The following is a 17,181-nucleotide window of genomic DNA, read 5'->3' on the forward strand; positions in this document are numbered from 1 at the left end:
TTTTTTTTTTTCCTTCAGAGCTGCCCTGCCCAGCAAGGAGGCAGCCTAGTCACTGTCTCCCTGTAGAGGCTTTGCTGAGCTGCTGTGGGCTCCACCCAGCTGCCAAGTGAACTTCCCTGCAGTCCTGTTTATATGGGTGTAGTTAGAACTGCCTTGGCAATAGTGGCCCGCCTTGTTAAGGCGGAGCCTCTCTGCAGTGGCGGGTTGCCTTGGCAACAGCAGGCTGCCTCAGCAATGGCAGGTTGCCTTGGCAACGGCGGGCTGCCTCAGCATTGGCCGACTACCTCCGTCATGGAGGGCTGCCTCAGTAATGGTGGATACCCCTCCCCCACAGAGCTGGACCATCCTGGGTTCAGCTGCGCTTGCTGTGAAACTCTCAATCCAGAGAGTTTCTGATTGCTGTTCTTTTGTGGGGGTGGGACCAGCCAAGCCTGACGGCCTGGCTCCCTACCTCAGAGCCTTTTTTTTTTTTTTAAGTTGGTGTTCCAGTCGCCTGTTGAAGAGGTGCTGTGGTGTATGGGTTTTTCACGTGCGACAACTCACTGTGCTGGCTTAAACAGCGGCATTGAGGTTCGTGGTGCTTTTTTTACCCTGGAATCTACTGTCCTGGCTCTCTGCTCAGTCCCCTTTTTAAACAGATGAATGGGCGACTTCCCGTGGCTCCAATCACCAGCTGAAAGGGCACTCGGACTGGTGTATTTTGTACGGAGAACCGCTGCTCCCAGGCGCCGACAAAGCAGCCACGCGGGGCAAAGCAGCGGTGCCGGCCGGCACAGCCGCGCTGGCCAAAACAGCCGTGCTGGAGACCCATGGAGCTCCTCTGCCCGGGAATTTCCTAGTCTGTGGGCAATAAAAATGCGGGGTCCACTCACCCTCTGCACTTTCACTGGGAGCTGCAATCCTGAGCTGTTCCTAAACGGCCATCTTGGATCCTCCTCCCAAGAAGCATTTCTGAATGTGATAACCCAATCACTCAGTCTCAGTAAATAAGGATTAAATCATAAGGTTATAGAATACCTTCTGGCTCCACTGATTTGCCACCATATTGATAGGGCTCCAGTGTAACAGCAGATTCCAACTGAAAGATCTGTAGGACCCTGACCCTATTTAAGAAGTTCTTAGACAAACCCAAAGACAATAAGGGAGAAAATGAAATGAGGAAACAAGAAATGCATGCTCTTCTGGCACCTATAGTTACAGCAAACAGGAAGTATAGCTCAAATCCTAACAAGATTAATATAAAATCAAAGCCAAATTACCTCAGTTTCTATCATTTCCTGCTTTCAAAAAAAATTGCAAGCATGCTAAAAGGTTCAAAACTCATAATGAAAAGAGACTAGGGAAACATCAGAACCAGACTTAGATTTGACATCGATTTTGGAATTACCAGAGAATTTAAACTGTGATTAATATAATATGTGCTCTGATGGAAAAAGTAGACAACACACAAGGAGAAATGCGTAGTGCAAGCCGAACTTTACATTAAAAAGAACAGTTAAAAGGTGCTACAAATAAAAAACAGTGAAACAAAAATGAAGAATGTTTTGCTGGACTCACCAGTAGACAGGAAATAGTAAAGGAAGGAATCACTGAGCTTGAAAATAATATCAAGAGAAATTCAAAATTAAATGTAAAGGGAAAATAATTTGTTTAATGGTACATAACATTCAAGAACTCTGAGACAATACAAAAGGTGTAACATACATATGATTAGAATATGACAAAGAGAAGAAAATGAGAAGTAAGCAAAAGAAAAATTTGAAACAATATGGCTGATATTTACTATTATAGTTGGTGTCCTCAATACTCCCCTTTCAGTTTTGATAAATCGTTAGATTTATGCAGAAAATCAGTAAGTAAATACAGTAAGTAATGCAGTAAATGAATGCAGTAAGTAAAATGCAGAAAATCAATAAGAATACAGTTGATCTTCACAGTACCATAAATCAACTGGATCTAACAGCAGACTATATTAATATATCATTAAACATTCACCAAGGTAGACAACATTCTGGGCCATTAAAAAGTGTTTAAATTTTTTAAGGAATAAAAATAATGCAAAGTATGCTCTCGGACCACAATGTTAAACTAGAAAATGATAATAAAAACATAGGGAAAGAAATCACAAAATATTTGGATATTAAACAATAACACTTCTTAATAACACATTCAGTAAAAAAGAGTCAAGAAAAATTTTAAAATATTTTGAACTAAATGAAATAAAACGTCAGAATATGTAATATGCAGGGGAAGCAGTGCTTCGACGTAAATTTACAGCATTGAATGTATATGTTATCAAACAAGATAGACCTAAATCAATAATCTAAACTTCTACCTTAAGAAACTAAAGAAAGAAGAGTAACAGAAGCCTAAAACAAGCAGAAGAAAAGAAAGAAATCAAGCAGAAATCAATGAAATTTAAAACAAAAATATATATATTAAAGAATCAACCAAATCAAAAACTGGCACTTTGAAAAGATGAATAAAATTTATAAACTTCTAGCCAGACTAATCAAGAAAGTGAGAGAAGACACAAATTACTGAAATATGAAATGAAAGAGAGACATCACGACTGGTTTCATAAGCATTAAAAGAATAATAAAGGATGTTATGGAAAACTCTGTACCCACACATTTTGATTACTTAGATAAAATAGACTTTTTGAAAGATACAAACTAACCAAACTCACAAAGGAGAAACAAATCTTCTGAATAATCCTGTATCTGTGAAATAAATTAGGTCAATATTAATAAACTTGCAAAATTAAGTCACCAGGACCAGATAACATCACTGGTGAATTCTGCCAAATATTTGAGAAAGAAATGACAAAAATTCTCCACAATCTTTTCTAAAAAAAAGAAGCAGAAGGATTGCTTTCCAACTGATTACACGAGTCTATCATTATCAAAATACCAAAACCAGATAAAAATATCTAAAGGACAGCAACAAGTCAATATCTCTCATAAAAATAGATGTAAAAATTATCAATGATTTCTTTATCCAGCCTTTCATGGATGGGCATTTGGGTTGGTTTCAAGTCTTTGCTATTGTAAATAGTGTTGCAATAAACATACGTGTGCATATGTCTTTATAGTAAAATGATTTAAAGTGGAGGGAAAGCATTGGGACAAATATTTAATACATGCCAGGCTTAAAACCTAGATGACGGGTTAATGGGTGCAGCAAACCACCATGGCACATGTATACCTATATAACAAATGTTCAGCACATGTATTCCAAAACTTAGAGTAAATTATAAAATATCTAAATAATAAACAAGAAGTAGAATGTGCCTCCTTCACAGAGAGGAACCAGAATAGTAAGTAGGTACATTGTGAGCAGATCATCTAGGAGAGAATGCTAGGTTACACAGAGAAGTAATGCGAAGCACCAAAAGTATGTAAGGAGAGGGTTTAAGGTAGCTTGCCCAATCAGGGACTGGCTGAGAGCTGGAGAGACTCCTGAATGCGGTGAACTGTAAGAGAGAAACCCCCAGGGCTCTACACTCTGAAATGGGTGTTTACAACCTTGGCTTCAGAAGAACCCCTTGACCCATGCAAGCCTTGGGCCTGACATAGTGGGCTATCTAGAGATAAACTTGCATCTGTGGGAAAAAATTTCTCTCCCATAGAGTCAACTGCACAGAGACTTTGCTCCAGAAAGGGAATTCATGGAGAATCCCACAGGCATCCAAGCCTAGAGTATCTTTAGCTGAATGCTATTTTGAGAGCCTAGATACTAGGGATCTACAAACAGCTGAGGCTACTGCACTGCTCCAAGGAGGGAGAGGGGAGACCAGTTGCTCCCACACACCCCTAATTCCCTACTGCAGGCTGCTGTTGAGACTGAGAATGAGAAGACCATATTCCTCACAGCATTTTGACAACATTGCTTGCTTGGAAAGAGCCCCCTCTCTCTGGTCCCTGGCTTAAGACAACATTGTGAAAGTTTAATGCTGGGCTTCACTCTGCCTTTAGGCTGAGTTCAGGCTAATGCAGCTGCAGCTGCCGCCTGGCCAAAAGGGATAGGAAAACCACGCTCTCCTGTACATATCTAGGACTACATCCACTGCCCAACAATGTGCTTTTGTGGGACCAAGAAGTGAGTGGGCCACATTCACCACAGCTTCTTGCCCACACTGCCTGACAAAGACTGCCCTCCCTGTCACAGTCCCAGGACACCACTTTGAGAGTTTAACACTGGGCTGTGCCCCATGCTCAGGTCAAGCTCGAGCTCACGTGGCTATAGCTGCTACCCAGCTGAGGATGAACAGGAAAACCAGGCCCTTTTATGTGTACATAAATACCTAGGACAATACACGTCACCCTGCTCTCCGCTGCTATGAGACTGACATTTAAGCAGACTATACTCTCCATAGCTTTTTGCCCATGTTGCTCACCTGAGTTGGGACCCCACTGTCTCTGGTCCCAGGCCCAAGACACCATTTTGAAAGTTTAATATTGGAGTGTACATCTTTTTTGACTGAGTTTGAAGCAACACAGCTGCAGCTACCATCCAGCCTGGGGAAGAACAGGGAAAACCAAGCTCTCCTAAGCACATTTAGGATAATACTCACCCCTGTGCTACAGACAGCTGTGAAACTGAGGACTAGCCTGCCCAACCCATCACAGCTATCAACAACGCCAACACAAACAACTTGGGTCCCAGTGGGGTGCTTTACTACCACTACTGCCATTACTCAAATGATACCAGCTGCCAAGGGACCTGAGAAACTTCCCATATACCTGGCTCACTGCTCTCAATATTAGCTTCTAAACAAAATACCTGAAGGCCCAAGAAATGGCCCTCCAGGACCCACTAACACTGGTGCCAGCATAATTTATTCTGGCTACCAAAAGCAGGCACATTCAGCTGCTACCACCATGGCCCAAAGAATGGGTCAGTTGGTGTCCAAATCCCCAAAAAAACTTTAGCACAGGCTCAATTAATAACCATAACCTAAGCCACCAAAGAAATCACAAACACCACTGACCCTGTGCACTGCCAAAGAAGACATACAAAACTCACACTACAACAGATACCCAAAATCAAAGCCAGTGTTCTACTCAATCAACAACAGTTATATATCTTCAGGAAAAAATTATTCACTACAGAGGCAATTTCAAAAAAATTGGAATAAGCATCTACTTCACCAAAGGCACAGATATCAATGGAAGGACACAGGAAATGTGAACAAGGAAGAAAATACCACAAAAGAATCACAATTATCTAACAATAGATCCCAATCAAAAAGAATTCCTCAAAATACTAGAAAAAGAATTTAAGGTATTAATTTTATAAAATCTCATTTAAATGCAATAGAAATCTGAAAACCAATACAAAGAAATCAGAAAATCAATTTAGTAAATGAATAAGAAATTTACCAAGAAGATAGATATCTTGAAATAAATAAATAAATAAATGGCTGGGGACTATAACTCCTGCCTATAATTCCGAGACTTTGGGAGGCCAAGGCAGGTAGATCACTTGAGCTGGTATCAAATTAGGAAATTTGAGACCAGTCTAAGTAACATGGCAAAACCCTGTCCTTAAAAAAAAAAAAAATACAAAAGTTATTTAGGTGTGGTGGCATGTGCCTATAGTCACAGCTACTGGGGAGGCTGAGTTGGGAGGATGGTTTCTGTCTAGGAGGTAAAGGTTGCAATGAGCTGAGATTGTGCCACTGCACTCCAGCCTGGGTGACAGAACCAGACCTTATCTCAAAAATGAAATAAAATAAAAATTAATTAAATACATTTTAAAAATTAATTCTGGAGCTAAAAAATTCATTCAAAGTAATAGAAAATACCTTCAAAAGTTTTAATACTAGACTAGGACAAGCAGAAAAACAAATCTTAGAACTTGAAGATAGGTCTTTTAATTCAAGAAGAAGAAAAATAAAGAATAAGACCAGGTGAGGTGGCTCACACCTGTAATCTCAGCACTTTGGGAGGCTGAGGTGGGTGGAGTTCAGCAGTTTGAGACCAGCCTGGCCAACATAGTGAAACCCAATCTCTACTAAAAATACAAAAAAATTAGCTGGGCATGATGGTGGGCACCTGAAATCCCAGCTACTATGGAGGCTGAGACAGGAGAATTGCTTGAATCTGAGAGGTGGAGGTTGCAGTGAGGATTGCACCATGGGATTCCAGCCCAGGCAACAGTGTGAGACTCCATCATAAAAAAAAAATGTAAATGCCTTCAGGATGTTTGAGAGTACATAAAGAGATTGCACTTACAAATTATTAGTATTCCTAAGGAAGAAAATAAGTCAAATAGGTTCCTCAAAACCTATTTCAGGAAATAATCAGTAAAAACTTTCCAAGTCTAGCAAAAGTGTTAGGTATCCAGATACCAGAGGCCCAGTGATCGCCAGAAAATACATTGCAGAAAGGACTTTACCACAGCATATTATGTTCAGAATATCTAAAATCAAAGTGAAAGAAAGAATTTTTAAACTAGCAAGAGTAAAGCATCTGCTCACCCATAAAGGAAAGCCCATCCAAATAACAGCATACTTTTCAACAGAAACCTTATAGGCAAGAAGAGAATGGAATGGCATTTTTGAAGTCCTGAAAAAAAAAAAAAATTGCTGTCAACTAAGAATATTATATCCTACCAGAATAAACTTCATAAATGAAGAAGAAATAGTCTTCCCCTCACAAGCAAATTCTGAAAGAACTTGTCATTATCAGACCAGCTCCATAAGAAATGCTCATACGTATCTTAAATATGGCAATAAGAGGTAAATATTTACTATCATGAAAATATAAAAAAATTTGATGATTCAAATTACATCATGACATAATTTTATCAAATCACAAAGACAAAATGAGTAAAAGAAAGAATTTATAAAACAACCTGAAAACAATTAACAATATGACAGGAAAAGAGCCTCACATATCAACTTTAAATGTAAATGGATTAAATAATCCATTTAAAGATATAGATTGGCAAAATGGATAAAAAACATGATCTAACTATATGCTGCTTATAAGAAACTGATCTTACATATAAGACATCTATAGACTGAAAGTAAAAGGGCAGAAAGATAGCCTGTGCAAAGGGAAAACAACAGAGAGCAGGAGTAGCTATCTTCATATCCGATAAAATAGGCTTTAAGTCAAAAACAATAAAAAAATATTTAAAAAGATAATTATATAATTATAAAGAAATCAATTCAGCAAGATAATATAACAATCCTAATATATATGCACCCAACCTTAGAGTATCCAATTCTTGGGTCAGAAGAATTAATATAGTTAAAATGACCAAACTGCCAACGCAATCCGTATGTTCAATGCAATCTGTATCAAAATACCAATGTTATTTTATATGAAACCAAAAAAGAGCCCAAACAGTCAAAGCAATCCAAATCAAAAAAAACAAAGTTGGAGGTATCACATTGCCTGACTTCAAACTATACTACAAGACTATAGTAACCAAAATAGCATGGTTCTGGAATAGAAATAGACATATAGAGATCCCAGAAATAAAGCCGCATACTTGCAGCCAACCGATCTTTGATAAAGTCAATAATAACAAGCAATGGGGAAAAGACACCCTTTTCAATAAATGGTGCTAGAAAAATTGGACTGCCATATGCAAAAGAATAAAAATGCACCCTGTATATTACTATATAAAAAAAATCAATTCCAGATGGGTTAAAGACTTGAATATAAGAACTGAAACTATAAAAATACTAGAAGAAAACCTAGGAAAAATATTCTAGACCTTGGTTTAGGCACACAAAAAAATATCTATCACTAAGAACTCAAAAGCACAGGCAACAAAAACAAAAATAGAGAAATGGGACTTACCTAAAAATCTTCTGTTTGGCAAAAGAAATAATTAACAGAGTGAACAGACAACTTAAGGAACTGGAGAAAATACTTCCAAATATTTGTGCTATACTTTCAGAAGGGGATTAATATCCAGAATTTACAAAAAACTCAAATAATTCAACAAAAAAAACCCTGAAATAATCCCACTAAAAAGTGGGCTATGGACATGAATAGACATTTTACAAAAGAAGACAAATGGCCAATAAACATATGAAAAGACTACTCATTATTACTAATCATCAGAGAAATGCAAACTAAAATCACAATGAGATATTATTTTATACCAATAAGAATGGCTATTGTTAAAAAAACTAAAAATAACAGATGCTGGTGAGGATGTGGAGAAAAAAGAATGCTTATCCACTAATGGTAGGAATGCAAATCAGTACAACCTCTACGGAAACAAAATGGAGATTTCTCAAAGACATACAAATAGAACTACCATATGATCCAGAATCCCTGGCACTGGGTATTTACTCAAGGGAAAGAAAGTATTATATCAATAAGATACCAGCATTCATATGCTTATTGCAGCACTATTTACAATAGTAATGATATGAAATCAACCTAAGTGTCCATAAATGGAGGACTGGATAAAGAAAATGTTATATATATATATATATATATATATATATATATATACATACACACACACACATACATACATACACACACACACACACACACACACACAGAGTGGGAAACTACTCAGACATAAAAAAGAAAAAGAATAAAATCACGTCTTTTACAGCAACATGTATAAAACTGGAGACACTATCTTAAGTGAAACAACTCAGATACAGAAAGACAAATATCACATGTTCTCATTTATAAGTGCGAGCTAAATAAGGTGTAGACATGGAAGCAGAGTGTGTAGTGATATACAATGGAGACTCGGAGGAGTAGGGGATAAGAAGGGAGTAAATGATAGCAAGTTCCTTGGTGTATACAATGTGTGTTGTTCCAATGATGGATGTACCAAAGGCCCTGACTTCATTCACCACAATGTAATATATCCACGTAAAAAAAACCTGCATTTATATTCAATGAATATATACAAGTTTTAAAAAGTAAAAGAAAAGATAAATAAAGGCCCTGAGCTTCCTGACCCCCATGATAGATTATGGTGCTATTACATAGTTAAAAACCCATCTCTGTTTGCTGAGAATGATGGTTTCCAGATTCATCCATGTCCCTACAAAGGACATGAACTCATTATTTTTTAATGGCTGAATAGTTTTCCATGGTGTATATGTGCCACATTTTCTTTGTTTAATCTATCATTGATGGGCATTTGGGTTGGTTCCAGGTGTTTGCTATTGTAAACAGTGCCTCAATGAACATACATGTGCATGTGTCTTTATAGTAGAATGATTTATAATCCTTTGGGTATATACCCAGTAATGGGATTGCTGGGTTAAATGGAATTTCTATTTCTAGGTCCTTGAAGAATCACCACACAGTCTTCCACAATGGTTGAACTAATTTACACTCCAACCAACAGTGTAAAAGTGTTCCTATTTCTCCATATCCTCTCCAGCATCTGTTGTCTCCAGATTTTAATGATCGCCATTCTAACTGGCATGAGATGGTATCTCAATGTAGTTTTGATTTGCATTTCTCTGATGACCAGTGATGATGAGCATTTTTTCATGTTTGTTGGCCTCATAAATGTCTTCTTTTGAAAAGTGCCTGTTCATATCCTTCACCCACTTTTTGATGGGGTTTTTTGTTTTTTTTCTTGTAAATCTGCTTTAGTTCTTTGTGGATTCTGGATATTAGCCCTTTGATGGGTAGATTGCAATAATTTTTTCACATTCTGTTGGTTGCTGTTTCACTCTAATGATTGTTTCTTTTCCTGTAGAGAGGCTCTAGAGTTTAATTAGATCCCATTTGTCTATTTTGGCTTTTGTTGTCATTACTTTTGATGTTTTAGTTATGAAGTCCTTGCCTATGCCCATGTCCTGAATGGTTTTGCCTATGTTTTCTTCTAGGGTTTTTATGGTGTTAGGTCTTATGTTTAAATCTTTAATCCATTTGGAGCTAATTTTAGTGTAAGGTGTAAGGAAGTGGTCCAGTTTCAGTAAACACCGCATGTTCTCACTCATAGGTGGGTGTTGAACAATAAGATCACATGGACACAGGGAGGGAAACATCACACATGGGTATGTTGGGTGACAGGGTATAGGGGAGGAACAGCAGAGGTCAGGGAGGTTGGGGAGGGATAACACTAGGAGAAATGGCTGATGTAGGTGACCGGGGGATTTAGACAGCAAATCACCACGACATTTGTGTACCTATGCAACAATCCTGCAAGATCCTCACATGTACCCCAGAACTTAAAGTACAATTTAAAAAACCCATCTGATAATTTGTCCCATTTTCAAAGACAGCCTGCCAATAAAATCACTTTACTGTGAAACAGCATGTCTCTTAAGATGTTTCCTTTGTTTTTGTTTTATAAAATCATATAGTATTTTCAAAAAAATTGTCAATAAAATATTAACAAATTAAATTATTACATAAACAGAATTATATAACATAACCAAGAGAAACTTATTTCAGGTATGTGAGGCTGGTTCAGAATTCAAAAATCAATTAATCACATCAACAGGCTAAAGAGAAAAATCATATGATCCCATCAATAAATGCAGAAAAGGCATTTGAGAAAATACACCACCAATTCATGATTGAAAAAAAAAAATTCAGCCAGTTAGGAATAGAGAACTTCCTTGACTTGATAAAGAAAATCTACAAAAAACCGTACCGCTAACATCATACTTAATGGTAAGAAACTAAATGTCTTCTCCCTAAGTTTGAGAGCAAGGTGAGGATGACCCCTCTCACCATTCCTGTTCAACATTGTACAAGAACTTCTAGCTAATGCAATAAGCTGTCTTGCAGATAACATGATTATCTATGAAGAGAATCTCAAAGAATAGAAAAAAAAAAAAAAAAAACGGGTTGGAAAAGTTCAAACTTCAGATTCTACGCACGTAAATGGTTTAACTACTAAAATGAGACAGAAGCTGGGCTCAGAAAAGAATAGAAAAAAAAAAAAAGACTCCTGGAAAAAATAAGCAATTATATGAGGACTTCAGGATTCAAGATTAATAAACCAAAGTTAAATTCTTTCTTATATGGCAGCATTAAAGAATTGAAATTTGAAACTAAAATTACAGTATCATTTACATTAGCATAAAAAATAAACTACTTAGGTAGAAATTTAACAATGTATGTACAGCACTTATATGACGGAAACTACAAAACTCTGGCAAAAGAAATCAAGCAAATTTTAATCAAATGAATAGACATTTATGTTCATTTGTAGGAAGACTCAATACTGTTAAAATGTTAATTCTTGGGCCGGGCGCGATGGCTCAAGCCTGTAATCCCAGCACTTTGGGAGGCCGAGGCGGGTGGATCACGAGGTCAAGAGATCGAGACCATCCTGGTCAACATGGTGAAACCCCGTCTCTATTAAAAATACAAAAAATTAGCTGAGCATGGTGGCGCATGCCTGTAATCCCAGCTACTCAGGAGGCTGAGGCAGGAGAATTGCCTGAACCCAGGAGACGGAGGTTGCGGTGAGCCGAGATCGCGCCATTGCACTCCAGCCTGGGTAACATGAGTGAAACTGCGTCTCAAAAAAAAAAAAAAAAAATGTTAATTCTTTCTAGCTTGATCTGTAGACTCAGTGAAATCCGAATCAAAATCCCACTGATGGAGATTGACAAAATAATTCTAAAATTTATATAGAAAGGCAGATACCCAGAGGTGCAAAAATAATGTTGAATAAAGTAAACTGGAGTATTAACACTACATGATTTCAAGATTTACTATAAAGCTAAAGTAACCAAGACACCATGGTATTGACAAGAGAATAAATAAATTTAACAAAGGAACAGAATAGAGAGCCTAGAAATAGATGCCAGTAACCAATTTTGGGCAAAAAAGCAGATGAATTTTGATTGAGAAAGGATACTCTTTTCAATGTATTATGCTAGAACAATGTATCATGTGCAAACCCAAAAATAAATATATATACACACCCTATATCTTTTAGAGACATTAACTCAAAATAGATTATGGACCTAAATGTAAAAAACAAAACTATAAACTTCTAGAATAACACAGAAGAAAATCTAAGTGACCTTTGATTTGCTTTTTAGATACAATATCAATAGCACTATTCATGAAATAAAAATGTAATAATTAGGTCTTTAGTAAAATTTAAAAAAAAATGATCTGCTAAAAACAGTCTTAAGAGAATGAAAAGATAAGCCACAGAATGGGTGAAAATTTTTGTAAAGCATATATATGATAAAGAACTTGTATCCAAAATATATATATGTGTGTGTGTGTGTGTGTGTGTATATATATATATGTGTATATATATACATATATATACACATATATATATGTGTATATATATACATATATATACACATATATATATGTGTATATATATACATATATATACACATATATATATGTGTATATATATACATATATATACACATATATATATGTGTATATATATACATATATATACACATATATATATGTGTATATATATACATATATATATACACATATATATGTGTATATATACACGTATATATACACATATATACGTGTATATACACATATATATGTGTATATATACGTGTATATATACACATATATATATATATATATAAAACTCTTAAAACTCAACAATTAAAAAAGTCAACAACCCAATTTAGGAAGTGAACAAAAGAACTAAACAGGCTCCTCACCAAAGAAGATGTACAAGGTACAAACTGTGCATAAGAAAAGATGCTCAACATTATATGCTTCAGGGGAACTGCAAGTTAAAACAACAGTTGGGTATTCTACATACCTGTTAGAGTGGCTGAAATTAAAAAAAAAAAAAGAAAGAAACTGACAATACTGGTGATGATGTGGAGCAACAGGAACTATCATTCATTGCTGGTGGAAATACACAGTAGTACTACAACTTCAGAAGGCTGTTTGACAGCTTCTTAGAAAGGTAAACATAGTCCTACTATACGATGCAACAATTGCACTCCTAGGTATTCAACCAGTTGAGTCAAAGACTATGTCCACAAAAAAGCCTGCACATAAATGTTTATAGCAGCTTTACTTATAATTGCCAAAGCCGGGAATTAACTAAGTGGTATTCCAAATGGCAAATAGATATCCAAACTGTGGCATATCTATACAGTGGGATGTTATTCAGCAATTTAAAAAAAATTATCTACCAAGCCATGAAAACACATTGAGGAATCTTAAATGCATACTATTATTACATGAACAAAGTCATCTGGAAAAGGCTACATGTTCTTTGATTCCAATTAAATGGCATTCTGGAAAAAACAAAACTGTAGAGAAAGTAAAAAACAAAATCAGCAGTTTCTAAGGGCTTGAGGGAGGAGATGAGGGGTGAATAGATGAAGCACAAGGGGGAATTTTTAGGTCAGTGAAACTATCCTGAACACATGACATTACACATTTATGAAAACCCAAAGAATTGTACAGCACAGAATAAACTTTAATGTAAATTACGAACATTAATCACGATATATCAATATTCAGTCATTAATTATAATAGATGTACCACATTCACGCATAATGTTAATAAAAGGAGAATTGTGTTGGGGGAGGGGAGCATATAGTAACTCTCTGAGTTATCAATTCAACTTTTCTGATAGTTTAAAACTGTCCTAAAAAATAAAGTTACTGTAAATAAATAAGGTGATAAAAGTCAGAAAAAAAAAATACCCATTCAGAAATAAAGACTAAACCAGAAGAAAAACAAGAGGAAATAAACACAATGTGTAACTTAAGAGAAATAAAAGGTATAAATAGATACATAAAAGCTAAAGGAAGAAAATGTAGAAGAGAGAAGTTGACAAATTAGAAGCTAGTAAAGAAGCTCCAACATATGTGATAGAAGTCCCAGAAAAAGTAAAGCAATGCAATGAAACAGAACAATAGCAGCAATAAAAATCTGTTGGCTAGGCATGCTGGTTTATATCTGTAATCCTAACACTTTGAGAGACCAAGGTGGGTAGATTGCTTGAGCCCAGGAGTTTTGAGACCAGCCTGGACAACTTGGTAAAACCCTGTCTCTACACAAAATATGCTCCCCCAACCCACTGCTGCCCAAAAAAAATTAGCTGGGTGTTGTGGTGTGAGCCTATAGTCCCAGCTGTTTGGGAGGCTGGGGTAGGAGGATCACCTAAGCCTGGAAAGGACCAAGCTGCCGTGAGCCACGATCACTGTACTCCAGCCTGGATGACAGAGTGAGATTTGTCTCAAATAATAAATAAATAAATCTTTCATTCAAAAAAGAGTTCCACACATAAAGTAAGGATTTCAAACTTCAAATTGAAAGCATCTACCATGTTTCTGGACAATGAACCCAGGACAAACAACACCAACTGTGGCAGGCAGATCAACCCTATCTAAAGCTGTCTGCACCTTCTTCCCCAGGATTGTAAACATGTTACTTTGCATGGCAAAGGGAGTCTGTTATTGTGATTAAGGTTAAGGACCTTGAGATGAGGAGTTTCCCCTATAATATCTGGGTGAACCTGATCTAATCGCGTGGATCCTTGTGGGAATAGAACCTTTCCTGGCTGTGGTCAGAGGGCAATGTTACTACTGAAAATGCATCAGTGGGAGATATGACAATGCTGACTTTGAAGATGCAGTAAGAGGTCAATAAGCCAAGGAATCTGGACAGCCTCTAGAAGCTGGACAGGACGAGCAAACAAATTCTGCCTTAGGGTTCCATCAAGGAATGTATCTTTACTAATTTATCCCAGTGAGATTCATTTTGGGCATCTGACCAAGAAAATTGGAAGATATAAATATGTGGTATTTTTAAGCCATTAAATTGGTGGTATTTTGTTATAGCAGCAATAAAAAAAAATAATATACCAAAAAATGTAATAAGGCAGTAGATTTTAAAGAAAAAATTATTTGGTTATCAAAGCAAGAAAATGACACTACAATTAGACTTCTCAATGACATTGCTATCGAAGGTCAGCAATGACAGAAGGTGACAGAGTAACATTTTTAAGACACTAAAAGAAAAATGTGTGAGCTGAAGATTTAATATTCAGTTATTGACAGATTTTAACATGCAAGTTCATGTGGAATACCCTTAAATATTTTCTAAAGAACCTTCTAGAAAATGGGCTTTAGAGGACAAAAATGACTAGAAAGGCATTAACAAAAAGACTGTTATGTCTTCAAAAACTGAAATTGTTAGAATGACAGAAAGAATATATGTGCGTAAAAATCTGAATTAGAAAGTATGAACATACAACGTGATATATTTTATCTTTAAAATTGGCACTGCGAGAAGTGCTGGCAGGGGCTACCCTGCCCCCCACCCCAGTTTCTGGACAATGCTGTGACTGATCCCAGGCTTAGAGCCAGAGTTGTGAGTGAGGCAGTGAGAGGGTGGCAGGAATCAGTGACATTCCAGGATGTGGCTGTGGGTTTCACACCAGAGGAGTGGCAGCTTCTTGACTGTGCTGACAGAACCCTGTATTGGGATGTGATGTTGGAGAACTATAGAAACCTCTTCTCAGTGGGATGTCCAGTTACCAAAACAAAAGTGATCCTCAAAGCAGAGCAAGAACAAGAGCCATGGATGGTGGAGGGAGTGAACCCACACCACAGCTCTCCAGAATCTGACTGCCCACTTGTTAATGAACCAGGGAAGAATCAGGAAAGCAAAGACAATTTTTTGAAGTCAGTTTTGCTCATGTTCAATAAAATTTTGACGATGGAAAGAATCCACCATTATAATATGAGCACAAGTCTTAATCCAATGAGAAAAAAAATCATATAAATCATATGAGAAGCGTTTGCCACCTAATTTAGACTTAATTATAATAGAAGTTATACTGGAGAAAACACTTATGAATGCAGGGAATCAGGGAAAGCCTTCAAAAAGAAGTTTCATTTCATTAAACATGAAAAAAATCATACAAGGAAAAAACCTTTTGAATGCAATGAGTGTGAGAAAGCCTCTAGCAGGAAGGCACATCTTGCAACTCATCAGAAAATTCATAATGGAGAGAGACCCTTTGTGTGCAATGGTTGTAGGAAGGCGTTTATGCATAAAGCCCAACTTGTGGTCCACCAGGGACTTCACACTGGAGAGAAGCCATATGAGTGCAGTCAATGTGGGAAAACATTCACTTGGAACTCCTCATTCAATCAACGTGTAAAAGCTCACACACTTGAGAACTCATTTGAATGTAAGGAATGTGGGAAAACCTTCAGGTATAGTTCTTCCCTTTATAAACATTCCAGATTTCATACGGGAGAGAAACCCTACCAATGTATCACATGTGGCAAAGCCTTTGGCAACACACCCATGCTAGTTACACATGAAAGAATTTATACAGGAGAGAAACCTTATGTATGTACTGAATGTGGCAAAGCCTTCATCAAGAAGTCTCATTTTCTCAGACATCAGATAACTCATACAAGAGAGAAGCCCTATGAATGTAACAGATGTGGGAAAGCATTTCCTAGAAGTCAAATCTTACTGTACATCAGAAAATTCATACATAATATTCACTTTATGAACATGAGAAGGCCTTATGAAACATTTGTTAAATCTTATTAAATACTAAAGAGTTCATGGCGAAGAGACGTCCACAATTTAAATGAATTTGGAAGAGTAGATTCCCTTAAAAAACAAGCAATGCCAATCACGTTCTGTAAGTGATAATAAACTTTTTACAGAAAATATTACAAAAAACAACTATAAATAATAGAGCTTGGAAAGTAAGCATAACTTAAATAATCAAAGAACCAGTGAAAACTACATTTACCATTCCTGACTTTTACTTTTTATAATAAAATAATTATGCAAGTGAGCATAAAATATATGCTTGTACATTATATTAAATTATGCCTATTAAGAGTTTCTACAGTAAATAACACATTTTTTCTTCCAGCGTTAACATTCATAATTAAGCGGGAAAATGTGGTTTAATATGTAGTATGAATTTCAGTAATATATTCGTCCATTTGCTGGCACTTTTTTTTAATTAAAAATATACTTAAAATGTAGTAGAAACATCCCTACATAGTAATGTAGTATACTATTTTTTTTAATTGTACTTTTGGTTCTGGGGTACATGTGCAGATCATGTAGGATTGTTGCATAGGTACATACATGGCAGGGTGGTTTGCTGCCTCCATCCCTCCATCACCTATATCTGGCGTTTCTCCTCATGTTATCCCGCACTATCTCCCCATCCCCCACTGTCCCTCCCCTAGTTCTCCCACCAACAGACCT

At 36.6% G+C, this 17,181-nt stretch overlaps 1 pseudogene; it reads left to right on the forward strand.

The window, feature by feature from the left end:
- The first annotated feature begins 291 nt into the window (after positions 1-291).
- Positions 292-16,506, forward strand: LOC108283233 (annotated as a pseudogene).
- Positions 16,507-17,181: the final 675 nt, after the last annotated feature.

Source organism: Cebus imitator, unplaced genomic scaffold (genome assembly GCF_001604975.1).
Source record: "Cebus imitator isolate Cc_AM_T3 unplaced genomic scaffold, Cebus_imitator-1.0 Scaffold257, whole genome shotgun sequence".
Taxonomy (NCBI): domain Eukaryota; kingdom Metazoa; phylum Chordata; class Mammalia; order Primates; family Cebidae; genus Cebus; species Cebus imitator.